Source organism: Manis pentadactyla, chromosome X (assembly GCF_030020395.1).
Source record: "Manis pentadactyla isolate mManPen7 chromosome X, mManPen7.hap1, whole genome shotgun sequence".
In the NCBI taxonomy this organism is placed as follows: domain Eukaryota; kingdom Metazoa; phylum Chordata; class Mammalia; order Pholidota; family Manidae; genus Manis; species Manis pentadactyla.
This window is the reverse complement of record NC_080038.1, coordinates 136,538,871-136,555,771: the sequence shown is the minus strand read 5'-3', so window position 1 is coordinate 136,555,771 and position 16,901 is coordinate 136,538,871. Positions and strand designations below refer to the sequence as shown.

Genomic DNA, 16,901 nt, shown 5'->3' with positions numbered 1-16,901 from the left:
TGGCACCTAGTAGATGGTGAACAGATATTTACTGAATCAATAAATATAGTAGTTGGAAGACAGCAGATGAAGTCTGGGAGAGGTAGGTTGGAGTCAAATCTTTTAAAGTTTTGGATTTCATGCTAAGTTATTTGTATTTTATTCTGCAGGAAATAGGGAGCCATTAAAGAGTTTTGAGAAGGAAGAGACATAATCTGAACTTTTTATTTAGGAAGATGAGTCTGATACTCTGTGGAGTTTAGAGAGAGAATTTTGAAGGGAATAAAATAATTAGGATATTATTAAGATAATTAGAAAATTAGGATATCAGTTCTTGATGCACGAAAGAACTACTTTGAAACTTAGCAGCATGCAGCATGAGTTGGGTAGGGTGGCTCAGCTTCAGGCTTTGTGTTTGTGGGTTAGCTGCAAAGGCTCTGCTATAGATTGCACGAATGTGGGTTGGCTGATCAAGGCTGGCTTGTCTCCAGCCCATGGGTTCAGTACTGTCTTCTTCATGTGTCTCTCATTCTTCCGGGACCAGCTGGCCACCTAGGGGAAGCTCTTCTCACACGAATGTCAGAAGCACAAGAGAAGAAGCCCGACAACACAAGTACATATCAAGGCCCTAAACTTGCATGATGTCATCGACCAAAGAAAGTACATGAGCAAATCTAATGCCAAAGGGGCAGGGATAAAGACTCCTTTCCTCTCATGGAGGTTAAAGGGGAGGGAGTAACTATTTGCTAAACATTGATCTAATCTATCATGGATGCTATTACTATAGTCTAGATCATGGGAGAGTAAGGAGGCATGCCTTGCCTTAAAATCTGAAACAAAATTTTAGGGGATGGGTAATCATATATATATATTTTTTTAAATATTACTTTCACTCCTACCTTTCAGAATCATTAGTAGCATTAGCTATTGTTAGTAATCAAAGTATCATATCCCTGAGGTCCAGTGGGATGGAATAAAAGCTTGGGAGACACTGCTTTAGATGAGAGGAGAAACACACAAAAAGACAAATAACTGGATACAGAATAAGGAGAAAGAAGAGTCAGTGATGATGCAAAGTATTAGGGAATAAATGTTCAGTAACACTTAAGTGATGGCTTAAATGAAGATAAAGTATAGGAGGAAGGAATTCATTCAAGATGCATCTATTATGTACAAGTCCCTTTTCACAGACACAAATAAGATGTGGCTCCTGTTCACACAGATCTTAAAGTCTAGTGGACACAAAACTTATACACATAAGACATACCTCCAAATACGTATTGTATGATCTGGAAAGAGGTAAATGCCATAGGGACAGAAGAAATTGTGTGAAGTTAATTCCACCTGTAGACATCAACTGCGGAGGAGGTGCTGATAAAGCTGAGACTTAAACAGGTGGTAGAGAGGATGAGGACTAAGCTAAGGCACAGAGCTCGACATGTGTGGAATGCATGTGAGGCACAGTCTGTGAAGGGTTAGTGGGCAGTGGGGTTGGGTATTTAGGTATTCTTCAGTTTCTTTTAATAGCAAAAGACAGAACACCAGCCTGAATTAGCTTGGACAAAAGGAAATTTCCAGGAAGGATTCTAAGACATCTCAGAAAACCATAAGATGGGCAGGGAAAGAGAAGAGCTGGCTAAGAGGTCACTAACCACAAGACGTTCCAGATATCTCTCGGCAGCTCACATCCCTGCTTCTCTCTAGGTTTTCTCTTTCCCACTACTCTTCTTTCACAAACCAATCTACCCACAAATTATTTTGAGTATACCTTCAACATATACTCAGAATCTTTCCACTTCCCACCACTCTGCAGCTATCAACTAGGTCATCGTGGTCTTTCACCCAGATACTGGAATAGCCTTCACACTAACCTCCCTGTTTCTACCCTTGTTCTCTTCAGTCTCTTCTCAACATGATAGGCAAAGAGATCCTTTGATCTGAGTTGAAAACAATTCATTCCAGATCATGCCACTTCTCTTTTCCAAAGTCTCCGTGGTACACCATTTCTCTCAGAATAAGAAACTAAAGTTCTTATACTGGGCTATAATAGCCTACACAATCTAACCTCAGTTACTGTTCCAACCTCGTCACCTATTACTTTCTCCCTCATTCACTCTGTTCTGGATATACTAACCTCCTTACTGTTTTTCTGACATGCCAGATACATTCTCACTTTTTAGTCTTTGCCATTTCTTCTTCTTGGAACACTCTTCCCCAGAGCCTCATAACTCACTCCTTTACTTCCATAGGTCTTGGCTCAAAAAATTAATTATCTTCTCAATGAAGTCTACCATGACCTCCCAATTTAAAACTGCAACCTACGTGCTGTACCTCCTCTTTACCCTGCTCTGCACACTGCCCGGCCACCACTGTGATATGTATCACCTTCCAGCATACCATGTAATTCACTGTACTATGTCTGTTGTTGCTCATCTTCCTCCTCTAGAACTTAAAGTCCACAAGAATAGAAATGTTCATATGTTTTGCTCACTCCATATCCCCGTAGATCAATGCCTGGCAAGAAATAGGTATTTAACAATTCTGTTGAATGAATGAATGAAACTATAAGAAGATGATAGTTCTCATTTGAACTCCATGGCTGAAGGATATGTGTGCAAGGGCCTTGGGGTAAGGGGAGAGAAAGAGCTAGAAGAAGGGAAGTGCTGTCTTGGCAGACAAAACAATCATTCCACAAAGTTAGTTACAGTGTCACCTCCCTTATGTCACCTGTCCCAGTCCCCAGTTAGCAGGACTCTTCTCTCTGTTCTCAGGGCTCTTTAAACAATCCTCCATAAGAGCATGAATTTGGATTCATTCTCAGCTGATTATTTTGAAGTCTTTTCTCTTGGCAGTGTTGAACTACTTGAACCACATGCTCATAGAAAAGAGTTATGGTGAAAAATTAACTCCCTGGCCCTTCTTTCCATGTTCCCGGAGATGGCTTGCTACCAAGAACCACTCGTCCCCACACAACTCAGCTCAGTCTCACGAATGACCCCTTGAATACCTATGACAAGACCACACACAGATCTTCCACATTCCCTTCCTTTGTCTTATAAATGATAAGCTGACATATTTGTCCCCACTGACAAATCAGAACAAAGTGGCCACTAACTGGACTGGACTGAATTTTGTTGGGCTTCTCTTCCTGCCCAGGGCCCTTGAATTTTGACCTAACCTCAGCCTGAACCAGTATGCAACTCCTCTTAAAAGTATAAAGCCTCATCTTGAAGGTAAAACATTCTCTGGACTTCCATGCCATCAAGGCCATCCTTGCTCAGGCCACATCCCCACACCCAGTTCTTTCTAGACTTATTCTTCCTTGTAAAAGAAAAGCTCTTCTGTGCTCCACCACCAAAACACTCAGAGATCTCATGATTAAAGTCCTCTATTGCAATAGCTCTCCTCTGTTTATTATAATTATCTTTCCCCCTAATATAATAATTATTTCCAACAAATTTTCTCCTTATGTAAGTTCAGATTTGTTTTTTATTTTTTTGACTTGCTCCACTAGATTTTGATTTTCTTCTGGACAGGACCATGCATGACTCAGCTCTGTACCCTTGGTACCTAGCATCAGGCTCGCCAACATAGGCATTGTTATATATTAGCTGAATGAATACAGGGATGAATACATACTACATGCTAGGTGCTGAGGTATATGCTTGGAAAGACAAAGGAGAACAAGACCTATTCCTTCCTTTAAAGATCCTGCAGCTCAGAGTAACTTTTCTTCCAGTAACATTTCTCTTCACACAGAAGTTTGGCACCATTTAGGCAAAAACCTCACTTTGTACCTGTACCACAGAAGTAGACTAAATCATGCATCAGCCTGCATTTCTGGCTGTTTATCTCCAGCCTGAATTAGAAAGGACTGAAGTCAAGGTGTTTTCTCAATCAAGTAAAAGAGTCTGTTTTTCCTTCTAACTCACTAAAGCCCTTGAGGGAGTTTGGGGTTATTGTTTTTAAAACCTTGAAAGCTGGGCAGGCAGTGCATTCCTCCTATTTCTGTTGGTGGGTGTGCTCTGCTAAGCTCAAACGAAGCTTTTGTTGCCAGGATCTGTGTTGTTCTGATTCTTTTCAGGCAGCTCAGGGATGAAAGCACTGAGCGCTGCAGATTTTTTAAAAGGGCTCTGAACTGTTCCATTCAAGGTAACGTCTTTGCCCCCTTCTAGCCATTCCCACATGGGGTCTTTATGTTTTCCAGTTCGCCCAAGTTTCAGGTGATAGGGAGGGTGTCAGTTTCATTTCTTTATTTGCCTCCCTTTCCTGTTTTTCTCTTTCTCTGTAAGGAAGGACCCGTTGTCATTTTCTTTTTTGTGCGTCTCTGCTCTGCTGTTGGAGGAAGGAGGGTCTTGGTGAGCTGTTGCCTTTCTGGGAACAGAGCTCACCTTTGGAGTGGGATTCTTGTTTGTCTTGGAAATAAAGCAGCAGGCTGGGTGGTCTACTCAGTTGCACTTGGGTCTCAGTAATTAGAACCCTGTGGATCAAACAGTAACGGAGTGAAGAGAAGGAGCCTGCTCTCTCTAACTTGAAGCTGAGTTTCCATTTGGGCCCTGCTGGTACCAAAGTAAAACTGGCCGACTCACTGTGTGCAGCATCCTTCTTCCCACGGGGCTTCTGTTCATAGACATGGAGTTGGTGTGTCCCATGGGAAGTGGGCTTGGGGAGGAAGGGGCTCTGCAGATGACACCCTGCTCTGCGAGGTGCCGCAGAGAAAGGTAGAAATCCCAGCATTGAACGCCAAGTGGTAAGGAGGCCACCTGGTTTAGTCATGACAGGTGAGGGGGGGATTCCAGGTACATTTGATGAAGCTCTGTGGTTTCACTCCTCTGACGTTCTTTATTTCTTTTCTTTTTTCTTACCTCCCTGTATATGTAGATTTGCCTGTCACTAATGGCGGCACTCGAAATTATTTTACAGTCACAAGGATCTCCCACAAAGCAGCCCAGGACAGGGCTTGCAAACTTTTTGGAGCAAGTGGAGATGAAACCTAATAGCACTTGCCAGCATTAAACATCATTACCCGCTTCTGCAGCGAAAGTAGAGACATTTCATGGGGCACTGAACTTAGTTTTTCCTCACAGGGGAAAGGTCAGAAAAAGGGAGCAAAATTAATTTGGAGAGAGACAGACTATAAAGGAGTTGAATTAAACAAAGTCAAAGGACTCATCATCATAGAAAAGTTGAATAAAACTTTAAGAGAGGACATTTCCTGTATTCTGTTTTTATTTAACAAAATGGAACTGTTTTTTTTTTTCTCCTTTCAAGTTCCCTACGTCTTCCCTCAGCTACCATGTAAGTGCCCTCAAAAACACTCCAGACTTTTCTTTGGGACCGAGTATGTTCAGACACTGTTGCTTCTTTGGGTTTGCTTTTAGCTTTCACTTTGGACACATTCAGCCTGTTTACACCTGGAGCTGTTGTCATCTACCCAACAGAGATATCTCCTCTGTGGGTCTAGAAGACGCTAATATAATACTCGAAAGGTCAAGTGTGGCTAATGCCTTTCTCCATCTGGTGATGGACCTAGGTTTTGGTGGTTTTTTCTTTCCTTCCTGCTGTTGCTCCATTGAAGTGCTGTTAAAAAACAAGGGTTGTTAAATATTCTAAGGGGTCCAACTCAAGGAAATCCTATCAAAGAAGGTAATAACTTCTTGGCACATTCCCATGCCTGAGCACAATAAACAATTTTATCAGCACTATCAGCAACTTCAGAAAATCTAGTCTGCTGGGATGCTTTGCAGGGGCTTTGTAGCTCTGGCCCAGGGATTTTCTATACATCAGTGACACTAGAAGCATGTTGCTTGGTTGTTTTTCTGAAGACAAAACAACTCATTGATTGATATAGCTAGTCTCCTTCCTGGTTTGCCTGCTAATTGTTACCTAATAAGGATACAAGTTAGCATTTACTGAGCCCTTCTATGGGATAGTTCCTGGATGAATAATTTCGTTTGTGTGATCCCATTCAATATTCTTAACCACATTTTGTGTGGTGGGTGCTATGATTAAAAGACTTAGAACGTGGAATCTTTAGAATCAGACTTATTCTAAAATTTACATCTTAATATTACAAATAAGATACCAAAAAATCTCACTTCCCCTTTTTCACAACTAAAGTCATTGAGCACTATCAAAGCTCCTGTATTACCATTAAGACTGCCATGATTGTCACTGGGATTCCTTGTTAAAATACTTCTCATCAGGTCTCAACTGTACAGACTGGGCTTCCTGTGATATTTGCAACCTGGCAGATCACAGCTTTCCCACTTGCTCCCAGAGCAAATGGTTTTTCAATGATTATGATGGATTAAAATTTTTGTATTGTCTTAAGAACACTCAACAGGAGATTTAACCTCAACAGATTTTTCAGTGTACAATACAGTATTGTTAACTATAGGAACTATGTCGTACAACAGATCTCTAGAACTTACTCATCTTGCATCACTGAAACTTAATACCTTTTGAATAGTAACTCCCCATTTCCCCCAGCTCGTGGCAACCACCATTCTTGTCTCTGTTTCTGTGAATTTTACTATTGTAGACACCTTATACGAGAGGAATCATGATATTTATCTTTCTGGGGCTGGCTTATTTCACTTACCATAATGTTCTCAAGGTTCATCCATGTTGTAGCATATATCAGGATTTCCTTCTTTTTTAAAACTGAATAATGCTCCATCATATTATATAACACATATTCTTTATCCATTCATCCATTCATGGACATTTAGGTTGTAACCACCTCTTGGCTACTGTGAATAGTGCTGCAGTGAACATGGGAGTGCAGCTATTTCTTTGAGAACCTGATTTCCATTCTTTTGGTTGAATACTCAGAATTAGGACTAATGTTCCATATGATAATTCTAGCTTTAATTTTTTTGAAGGATTTCTATACTGTTTTCCTTAGCAGTTGCACCGTTATGGCTTCCCAGCAACAGGGTACAAGGGTTCTTATTTCTCTGCACCCTCATCAACATTTGTCTTACCTTTTTTTAAGTAACAGCCATCCTAACAGGTATAAGGTAATATCTCATTGCAGTTTTGATTTGCATTTCCCTGATGATTAGTGACATTAGAATCTTTTTGTATTCCTGTTGGCCATTTGTATGTCTTCTTTGGAGAGAAGTCTATTCAAGTCCTTGGCCCATGTTTTAATAGGGTTGTTAGTTTTATGCTATTGACTTACAGGAGTTCCTTTCATAGTCTGGAAATTAACTCCTATCCGATACATAGTTTGCACATATTTTTTCCCATTTGGTAGGCTGTTTTTTCACTCTGTTGATTGCATCCTTTGCTTTACAAGAAACTTTAGTTTGATGTAGTCCCACATGTCCACTTTCCCTTTTGTTGCCTGTGCCTTTGGTGTTATGTCCATGAAATCATAGCAAGACAAATGTCATGAACCCTTTCCCCTGTTTTCTTCTAGAGGTTTTATAGTTTCCTGTCTTACCTTTAAGTCTTTAATCCACTTTGAGTTGATTTTTGTTTATGGTATAAGGGTCCAATTTACTTCTTTTTTGCACAAGGATATCCGGTTTTCTCAATACTAGTCTTGGTACTCTGATCAAAGATCAGTTGATCACATGTGCATGTATGTACTTCTGAGCTTGCTTCTCTGCTCCGTTAGTCTATATGATAGTTTTTGTGCCAGTACCATATTGTATGTATATTTGCTATATATTTGAAATAAGGAAATGTAATGCTTCCACATTTGTTCTTCTTTCTCAAAGCTGGGCTATTTGAGGTCCTTTATGGTGCCCTATGAATGTTAGAATTGTTTTTTCTATTTCTTTAAAAAATGACATGGGGATTTTGCTAGGGATTGCATTGAATCCATAGATGACTTTGGATTATATGGACATTTTAACAATATTAAGTCTTCCAATCCATGAATATGATTGAATGTCTTTTCATTTGTTTATGTTTTCTTTAATTTCTTTCATCAGTGTTTTATATTTTCCAGTGTATAAGTCTTTTATCTTAGTTAAGTTTATTCCTAAGTATTTTATTCTTTTTTTGTGCTATTGTAAATAGGGTTGTTTTCCTTGTTTACTTTTCAGCTAATTCATTGTTAGAATAGAAATGTCTAGAAAAGCTATGAATTTTTGTATGTTGTTTCCTGAAGTAAATCTCACTTGGTCATAGTGTAAATCATCTTTTTAAGATGCTGTGGAATTCTGTTTGATAGTGTTACGAAGGAATTTTAAACAAAATATTTAATTTAAAAAATATGCAATGTTTACAATTTTTTAAAAAGATTGGCAATGAAACAGAAGACTCTCTTATCTCTGACCCACAGTCTCTGAAGGGAAGGAGTAAGAGAAATGAGCGAGCTGAAAGAAAACTCAGACGGACAGGGATTGTGGTTCTTATTCATCTACTAATTAGCTCCTTGAACACAGTATGTCTTTCCCCTTTCCATCTCAGTCTCCCAATCTGTTGAATGAGGGTATTAGTGCCTTTTATTTTTACTCTAAAAAGCTAGTTACTTTTGTTATTATTCAATGAAAAGTAATTCATACGAAGGATAAAGACAAACCAAACCAAACAAACAAAAACAGAACTTTACATATATGACCCAGAGCAAGTCTTCTCCCACCTACGGTCCAGCCCTGCTCCCTATAGTCAACTGCTGCTAACAGTTTCCTGGACATCTTTCCAGGACTTTTTTCATCATATCCAGGTGTATGTGCATATTTTCTTTTGTGTTTGCTTCTGGTAGAAGAATAGAGGGTTCTGTATAGGAAGAGGCAAAAAAGTACTTCAGCTGATAAAGTGCAGTCTTGGAAACCATACAACCTGGCTTTACGTCAAGTTCTGTCACATACCAGCTGTTTGAACTTGGCCAAGTCACTTAATTTTCTGTGTACCTCCAATTCCTAATCTGTAATATTTGGATGATAATAGAGTCCACCACATAGGGTCTGATGTAAACACCAAGTGAGTTAATAAGTAAAAGGTCAGCACCAGTCACTCAGTAAGTGATCATTAAATGTGAGTTAGTCTACACTTCCTTTATTTCTTTGCATATAAGAGGATCTTTCCCCATAAATAGCTTCCCTAACTTTATTGTGTAAGAGTGCCATTTTCCCCACACCCACAAAAACTTCGTGAGCTATTAATTTTGTTTATATATTTACCACTCCAATATGTGAAGAATAGTATCTCATTACTGCTTTAATTTGCATATCTTTAATTATGATTAAAGCTAAGCATCTTTTCCTATGTTTATAAGCTATTTATACTTCCCTTTGTATTAACTGCCTGTTCATGTTCTTGACAATTGGGTGGGTTTTAAAACTGATTATTACTTTAAATATTATCTTCAATCAATCCCATTGTATGGAAGTTTCCAGAATTTTGACTCCAAATTGAAAAAAAAAATAACCTACTGTCTTGCATTCCCCATTTAATGGGGAGGAAACCAAGTTTCAGAGAATTTAAATGACTCACATAATCTCAGAGCTAGATAATGACAGAGCTGGAATTTTGACACCTCCTTGTTCTCTCTCTCTCTCTCTCTTTCTTTAATGGGAGCAGCTACACTGCTTTTTAAACAATACCACTTTTCATCTTTGCTAAGATATAGATACAGCCATAATCATCTCCCTACCACATTCTTTGCTACACAGAAAGGTAGCCATATGCTTTAGCACGTGGAAAGTCCTATTTACTTGGCTTTCCTATAAATGTGTAGTGTTAAGGAGTAAGCCCTCTGCAGTCACCACAAGGAAAGTCTTTTCACAGAACACAATGCTTATAACATCTTCAGCACCGCCATTCCACAAAGTTCATTTTGTTTCCGTGTTTCTTCATCTATCATGTCTTCTTGGGAGAATATTATGCTCACATTGTATTCCATTATGTAGTGTTCTGAAAATAACATATTAGGGGATAATTGTGTCCCCTAAAAAATAGAATTGTTTTTACTAAAATGAAATTGATCAGGATGTTAATTTCAGGCTTATATATATATCTGTACCGGTCAGACAAACCTAGAGGGAGAGCCCTGAAAAGAAGAAAGGGTGCATAGAAGTGAGAACAGCAAGCAATTTCCTTCCTTCTGTATTGAAACTAAACACTTGGTATTCTCATTTCTGAATGAAATGAATGCTGCCATTATTTGAGTGCTTATTCTATTCCAGGCACTGTGCTAAGCTTTTTATATACATTACCTCATTTAATACTCACAGCACTTTGTGAGACGAGTGTTCTTTTGTATATGAGAAAAATGATGTTTCAGAAGCCTAAATAGTGCCCAATATCAAATAATTAATAGTTGGTCGAGACAAGATTCTAGTCCAGGACTCTGACAGTATTTTTCACATGCACTCATTGTTATGTTGTCTCTAAATATAAAGCATATGGTCTGAACTTAGGTTATAAAAGAGACAGAAGACAATATGCTGGTCCATGTGTGAACAATTAGAGATGTCACAAATGGAATAATCAGTCTCCAATTTTAGTGAGGTCCTGCTAGAACAGTAGATAGGGCATTCATATATCAGATGAACAATGCCCTAGGCCCTAGAACAGTTTTCCAGAATTGTTCCACAGAACACTGATTCCCTAGGCTAGTGGGTGATTTTTTTTAAAAAGGTTCTATGTCCCAGTACTTTTTGAAAATGTTGATTTTATTAAACAGGTTTATTTGCTGCAGTTCTCAGAGTGTTTATTGTGCTAATATGCATTTTTACAGTCCAGGACACATGATAGAATGTTCTATGTTTCCTAGTCTGTTTGACTTGCAATTCCCTTCTTAAAGGTCTCATGTACCATGGAACACACTTCGGGAAATCCTGACTAACTGGAATCTCAAAAGTCCCTCCTAGCTCTAGGTATTTATAATGCCATGATTCTATTACTGGTCATGAAGAGTCAAGAGAAATCTGCTATGTATATACATCCTAATCCTATGTTCTTGGCCTAATTAATAAGTATTCAACTGTGTAAGTTCGTAATTAAGCTCAAGGTGATATTTTCTGTACAACTTCCTGGCAAGATTATTGATAGTTCAAGCATTAGCTGGAAGACTAAACTGGACTTTGGGTTCCCAAATCTAGCTGCATGTCAGACTCAATTTAGGTATTTGTTATAAATGCAAATTTCTGGGCCCAACTCCCAGGAATTCTGATTCTATATTTGGTGAAAAGTTCTAGAAACAATTTTTAACAAGTTCTTCAGGTGTGTGTTTTGTCCATATGTGAACATTTCGAAAAAGCCTTAGATATAGAGTCAAGAAAGTCTGTGGAGATGCTAACAGAGGAGATCTCAAACTTGTCCACACCCCAGTTTCAAGAGTTCTTACCCAAGACCTTGGAAACTAGAGTAGAAATTGTGAAGGGCTCTTTGCGAACAACTCTACAAGTGAATTCTCTGTTTCTGGGTCACAGATGTATACTTAGGGACCACTGGTTTAAGTGACTTCTATTCTTCCCAGCCATGATATCCTTACTATCTGAAGAAAAGCATGGTGTCCAGGATGAGGCCGGTTATAGTCTCAACTTGGTGCTTTGCAGATGAGACTGGAACTGGGTGGGGCACTGCTCAGATATGACCATCACTACAAGGAAGCAGGGACAAAGTGGACCAAGGTCAGGGAGGAGGGACCGTATGCCATATGAGAAATGGTTGAAGAAACTGGGAGTATTTAGCTTGAGGAGGAAAAAAAATGTGTGCTGGCAGGATTATTACATTTAAATATTCAAAAGGCTGTCCTGCGGAGGATATATTAAGCTTGTTTAGGATGCTAGAAAATGGCAGAAATGTCTAATCAACAGAGGGTAAAGTACTATGTTTGTGCACTTATTGGGCCAGGAACTGCTCTAGGCATTTTATGATTGCTATTTCATTTAATACTCACAATATATCTGCAAAATAGTACAGATAAAGAAATAGGATCAGAAAGGTATATTTTCCCATGATCATATGGATAGTATGATAGTGATTAAGGCAGTTAACAAGCATTCCATTTCTCCTCCTTCCAGACACAGGGTAAGGTTGTACTTCCCAGCCCTATTTGAAGATAAGGATGGGCATGTGACCTCTGGGTGGAATTTTTAAGTCTCTATTTGATTTACCATATTCCTCTTCTCCTATAGTGATGATAATAAAAACATTTGCCAACATGAAGCAGAGGTCCTTTGCCAATATGGATGAGATATATAACATATAATAGACCTTTCTCAATGACCATGAAGACCCAAGAGAGAGTTGCTATGGATATATACCCATAATCTATGTTTTTGGTCTAAGCTGTAAGTGTTCTGTTGTATAAATTTCTATTTGTCACTGGGACTTTGGAGTTATTTGTTATTATAGCATAACCCCACCCATTCTGGCTGATACAGCTTTTAAGTAGAATCTAGTCTATTCTGCTTTCAAAATCTGTGCTCTACTCATTAGAAGACATGGCCTCTCAGATGACCAGTGTACGTACATTCCATAGCAATGAAAGAGAATATCTCATTAGTTAATTCATGCAAATACCTGATAATCACCTGTGGGAGCTATTATAGATGGGATTGATAAATCAGCTGGTTGAATGATCTCTCCCAACTTTGGTAACCAATGATTTCCTAATTCTGTGAAAGACTATAGAACCCAAGTGCAAAATTGGTGTGTGTGTGTGTATGTGTATTCCTCCTTTACTTTTCTAGGCCTAAGGCATTTCTTCTCTATATGGACCTTGCTCAGCCCCACCACAATTGGTCTTTTTAAGAAAACAGAGATCCTGCTTTTTTCCTAATAGCCATGAAATTTGGCTTCAAATCACAACAACCTGACTATTGGTTTTTATTCCTAATGACTTCCCTGAGGAGAAAAAAGCATTTGCATTTCAGCTCATTCTTTTCTGGCACATAATATAGTCTTACATTTATTTATAAACTTGGTGGGTTGCACCTTCCTGTAGGTTCTCCAAAATTAGTGTTACCCCCAAATATTATTTCTCCATATCATACTGGGGACGTGGAGCAATTTCTGGCCTGAGACCTCCTTATCACTACAATCACTTCCACATCTGCACTGAAGCAGATATCATTTTAGGTGTCACCCTGTTGGAGCTAAGATGTGAGAAAAATCAATAAACAGTTTCTTATCTTCCCATGCATTGAATATTCTTATTTCTTATCTTGGTTTCTATTCATGTAATTCATCCAACTGCAGAGACGCTTCTGAAGGCAGCGAATAGACTATATTCACTTAGCTTTGCAAGAACAGAAACCACAAAATTATATTACAAATTATCAGCAGCCCCCTTGAGGGTGGTCATGGGTGTATAGGGCATGGAATGACTGCGAAGAAAAACTTCTCCCTAGAACTTTGGGACTAAATCTGAAAATATCACTCTCCAAAACTGATCAAGTTATCTATTGGATATGACTGGACATCTTCAAAATAACTTAATGAATGGCATTTAAATCTGGTATTATTGAGAAAGGCTACATCCTGCCTCTCAACCATGAAGATCAGAGTGTCTCTTAATCAAATACAGAAACCAGATTGCTTTTCAATCTAATTAAGGTCACCAGAGAATGTGTGTACCCAGGAATGTAGTTTTGCAGTTAGTGTAAGTATGTTCGATGTACTTACTAGTAAAATGCTCTGAGAAAAACAAATTACATGGTTAAGTTGCTAAATACCCATCCCAAAGCTTCAAAAGGTACATTAGCATATCAAAGGTATTGAAAAGACCTGTAGAAAAGACACACCTCTTTAGCTTTGCTTAACCCAGCATACCCCAAATGGTTTGCAATGTATTTGCTAATGAGCACCACCCCTTACCCCGGTGTTTTTAAACAAAGAAGCACATTTTGGCAATTACTGAGTTAAGGAAAAAGTAAACTCTAAATGTATCAAATGTTTTATTAATGTGGGAAGACTGATAAGCTTGGCATGGAAATTCTGTTTTCCATTTGTTTTATTTTGAACACCTAACTGATCCTTTGCTCTGAGCCTCAGTTTCCTCTTCTATAAAATGGACATAAAAATGTTGTATGAAGTAAAATATGCTTGCCGTAAGAAGGCAGTGGAGTTTAGTGGTTAAGGGCATAGGTTCTGGGACCATACCCCTTGGGTTTGAATCCTGGCTCCACTGCTACCTATGTATACGATGTTGAGCAAGTTATTTCAACTTGCTTCCCCTCTCTTTTCTCATGTGTAAAATGAGAGAATAATAGTACCTACCAAAGAGATTTATTGTAGCACTCCTAGCATTAAAATAATTCAGGTGAGCATTTCACACACACATAAACATAAGCTATTATTTTAGCTTGACCAAATACCTGAGTCAGTGTAATTGCTCAATAAATGGTAATTAAATTTTAATCAGAAGTAATCATGTTAACAGAAGGGCTGAAGTTTGTATGAAATTTAGGAGGGAAGGGACATAGAGGAAGAATCCAAAGCAGGCATATTCCATATTCCATATTTACCCAGTAATGGTGGCTTTGATCAATGTCCACAAAGATTTCTCTTCCCTTGGTAGGTCAGCCTGTAGCGCATTAGTCTGTCACAGGTGAAATATGCTGTTAAAATCCTCCAGCTCTAATTTATCTTCTGGTCAGCTCAACATATACCAAACAATGCTCTGTCAGACTTTCCCAGAAACATTCTTAAGGGAGAGAGACACAGGTGAGGATTACTTCCTGTTCAACATTTCTACCTCAGTCCTAGATCCTAAGACATGCTTAAATATTATCTGTAGTTGCATATTTCCAAGAGATTTACTATGAAGAAACTCATAGTAAAAGCACATCCACAAAGGGTGGCTTAAATAAATATCAAGAAGAGACAAAAAAACCAAAGAGAGATGGGGGAGATAATTGTCCCAGGAAAAGGGGAATATATAATTATTGTAATTGTGCACTAATTTTAGCTCTAGAGTCATTGAGATCTGAATTCCACTTTTCAAACTCAGTCGCTCCATTCCAGGTTTAACTCACCAATCTCACACCTTTAAAAAAGTTAGAATTACACTGGCCATTTATTCAGATCTTTAATGGTTAGCGTCCTTAGTTCCCTAAAGCCCAAAATCTTCAATCTCTGATGGCAATTTTTTAAAGGAACTATTGGCATTTTATGGATGATACACACACATGTACACACACACACACACACACTTCTCTTCTATATATGCCTTTGGACCCAATCTCCTCTTTCCTAGATTAATGTGCCTGATTACTGTTACTCTTGGATCTTCTCAACTCTCCTAAACCCGCTATAACATCATATTGTGTCCTCCTATCCCTTTAAGAAGCAGAAACATCTCTGGCAAGGAAGGTAACAGTCTATTTTCCCAAGCCCAGTAGACTGACTTCATCCTGCTTGACTTCAAAGCAGCATTTGTTAAAGCTGACCACTCCATCTTCTCCTCTCTTGTCTTGGTTTCTGTGCAAACATTTTCTTGGTTTTGCTTCCCGCCTCATTAACAGCTTCTCAGTCTCCTATACTGATACCTTCTTCTTTCTCTCAGCCTCTGCATGTTTGGGTTCCTTAGCATTCTGTTATGGGGTAATGGCTCCCCATCTTAATAAGAGTAAACCCCTATAAGACCTTACATCATTTGCACCCCTCACTCCCTTTCTGATTGGGTAGTCCCATTTCTATCCTTCCCTTTACATCAATACTCTTTGAAATATTAATCACTACATATTGTCTCCACTTTCTCTCTCCCCATTTTCTCTTAAAATCATGCTTTCATCCAAACCACACCACTCCACTGCACTGAACAGCTATTGTCAAGGTCACAAGTGACTTCCTAGTTGCCAAATACAAAGATCAGTGTTCAGTCCTCCCTTCCGTGACTGTCCACAACATCGAGAAAGTTGAATGCCCTCTCCTTTGTAAAATACTGATTCACTTGATTCTGGGACACCACTGTTTCTCATTTCTTCTCCTGCCTTACTGACCTATCCTGCTGACAACTAAACATTGGAATGCTTCAGTGATTAGTCCTCAATATATTTTTTCCTCTACTTACACTAATTTCCTAGGTGGTTCTGTCTACTCCCAGAAATACCATCTATATACTGATGATGCCCAGATTTTTATCTTCTGCCCAGAATTCTTATCTGAATTACATATTTGTACACTTGCCTGCAAACTGTACATCTGTACTAATAGGCATTTCAAGCTTAACACATCTAATACCAAACTACTGATAGTACAGCCTGAAACCTGCTCCTCCTACAGTCTTCACCATTTCAGTAAATGGCAATGTTATTGTTGCTATTGTTCAGTTATTTAAACCAAATGCCTTGGAATTAAAAAAGCTTTGTCTCCTTTTTTATCCCATATTCCATAAGCAACACTCAAATAAATCCTACTAGTTTTACCTTCAAAAAATAAACAAAAATCAAATCAAAACTAAACAAAAATAGAACCCAGCCACTTCTCACCATATCATCTCCATTGCTTTTGCTGTCGTGCAAGCTATCGTGGTTTCTTGCTAGTGACTTCAAAAGAGGCTCCTAATTAGTCTGCTGGCTTCTATTCTTGCCTCTTTACAGACTGTTCTCTACACAGCAGAGTGATCCTATTAAAATGTGTTAGATCACGTCACTTCTCGGCTAAAAACTATCTAATGGAGCTCATGTTGTTTAGAGAAAAGCCAAAGTCCTTACAGTACCTTTTAAAGGTCTTCATAATCCAGCCCTTGGTTTCCCTAACCTCATCTTCTACCCCCTCCCTGTTGCTCACTCAACCCAGGTCACACTTCCGTCGCTGCTATTCTTGGAACATGACCGTGTTAGTCACGCTCTTGCATAGGACATTTTCACTTGTTATGCTCTCTGCCTGGAATACTCTTCCCCCCAGGAGCCACATTTCCCACCCCCTTTCATTTGGTTCTTGGTTCACGTATCACCTAGGAGAGACTACCCCAGACCATTTGTTATTAAAAGCATCTAGTCACTCTC

The 16,901-nt window shown here is 38.8% G+C and overlaps 1 long non-coding RNA gene across 1 annotated transcript; it reads right to left on the bottom strand.

Annotated features, from left to right (window-relative positions):
- Nucleotides 1–14,300: 14,300 nt before the first annotated feature.
- LOC118913894 (uncharacterized) lies at nt 14,301–16,675 on the bottom strand. Its single transcript, XR_005025394.2, has 3 exons — nt 16,613–16,675; nt 16,383–16,519; nt 14,301–14,596 (listed from the first exon to the last, which is right to left on the bottom strand). It is a non-coding gene; the product is annotated as an uncharacterized LOC118913894 (long non-coding RNA).
- Nucleotides 16,676–16,901: the final 226 nt, after the last annotated feature.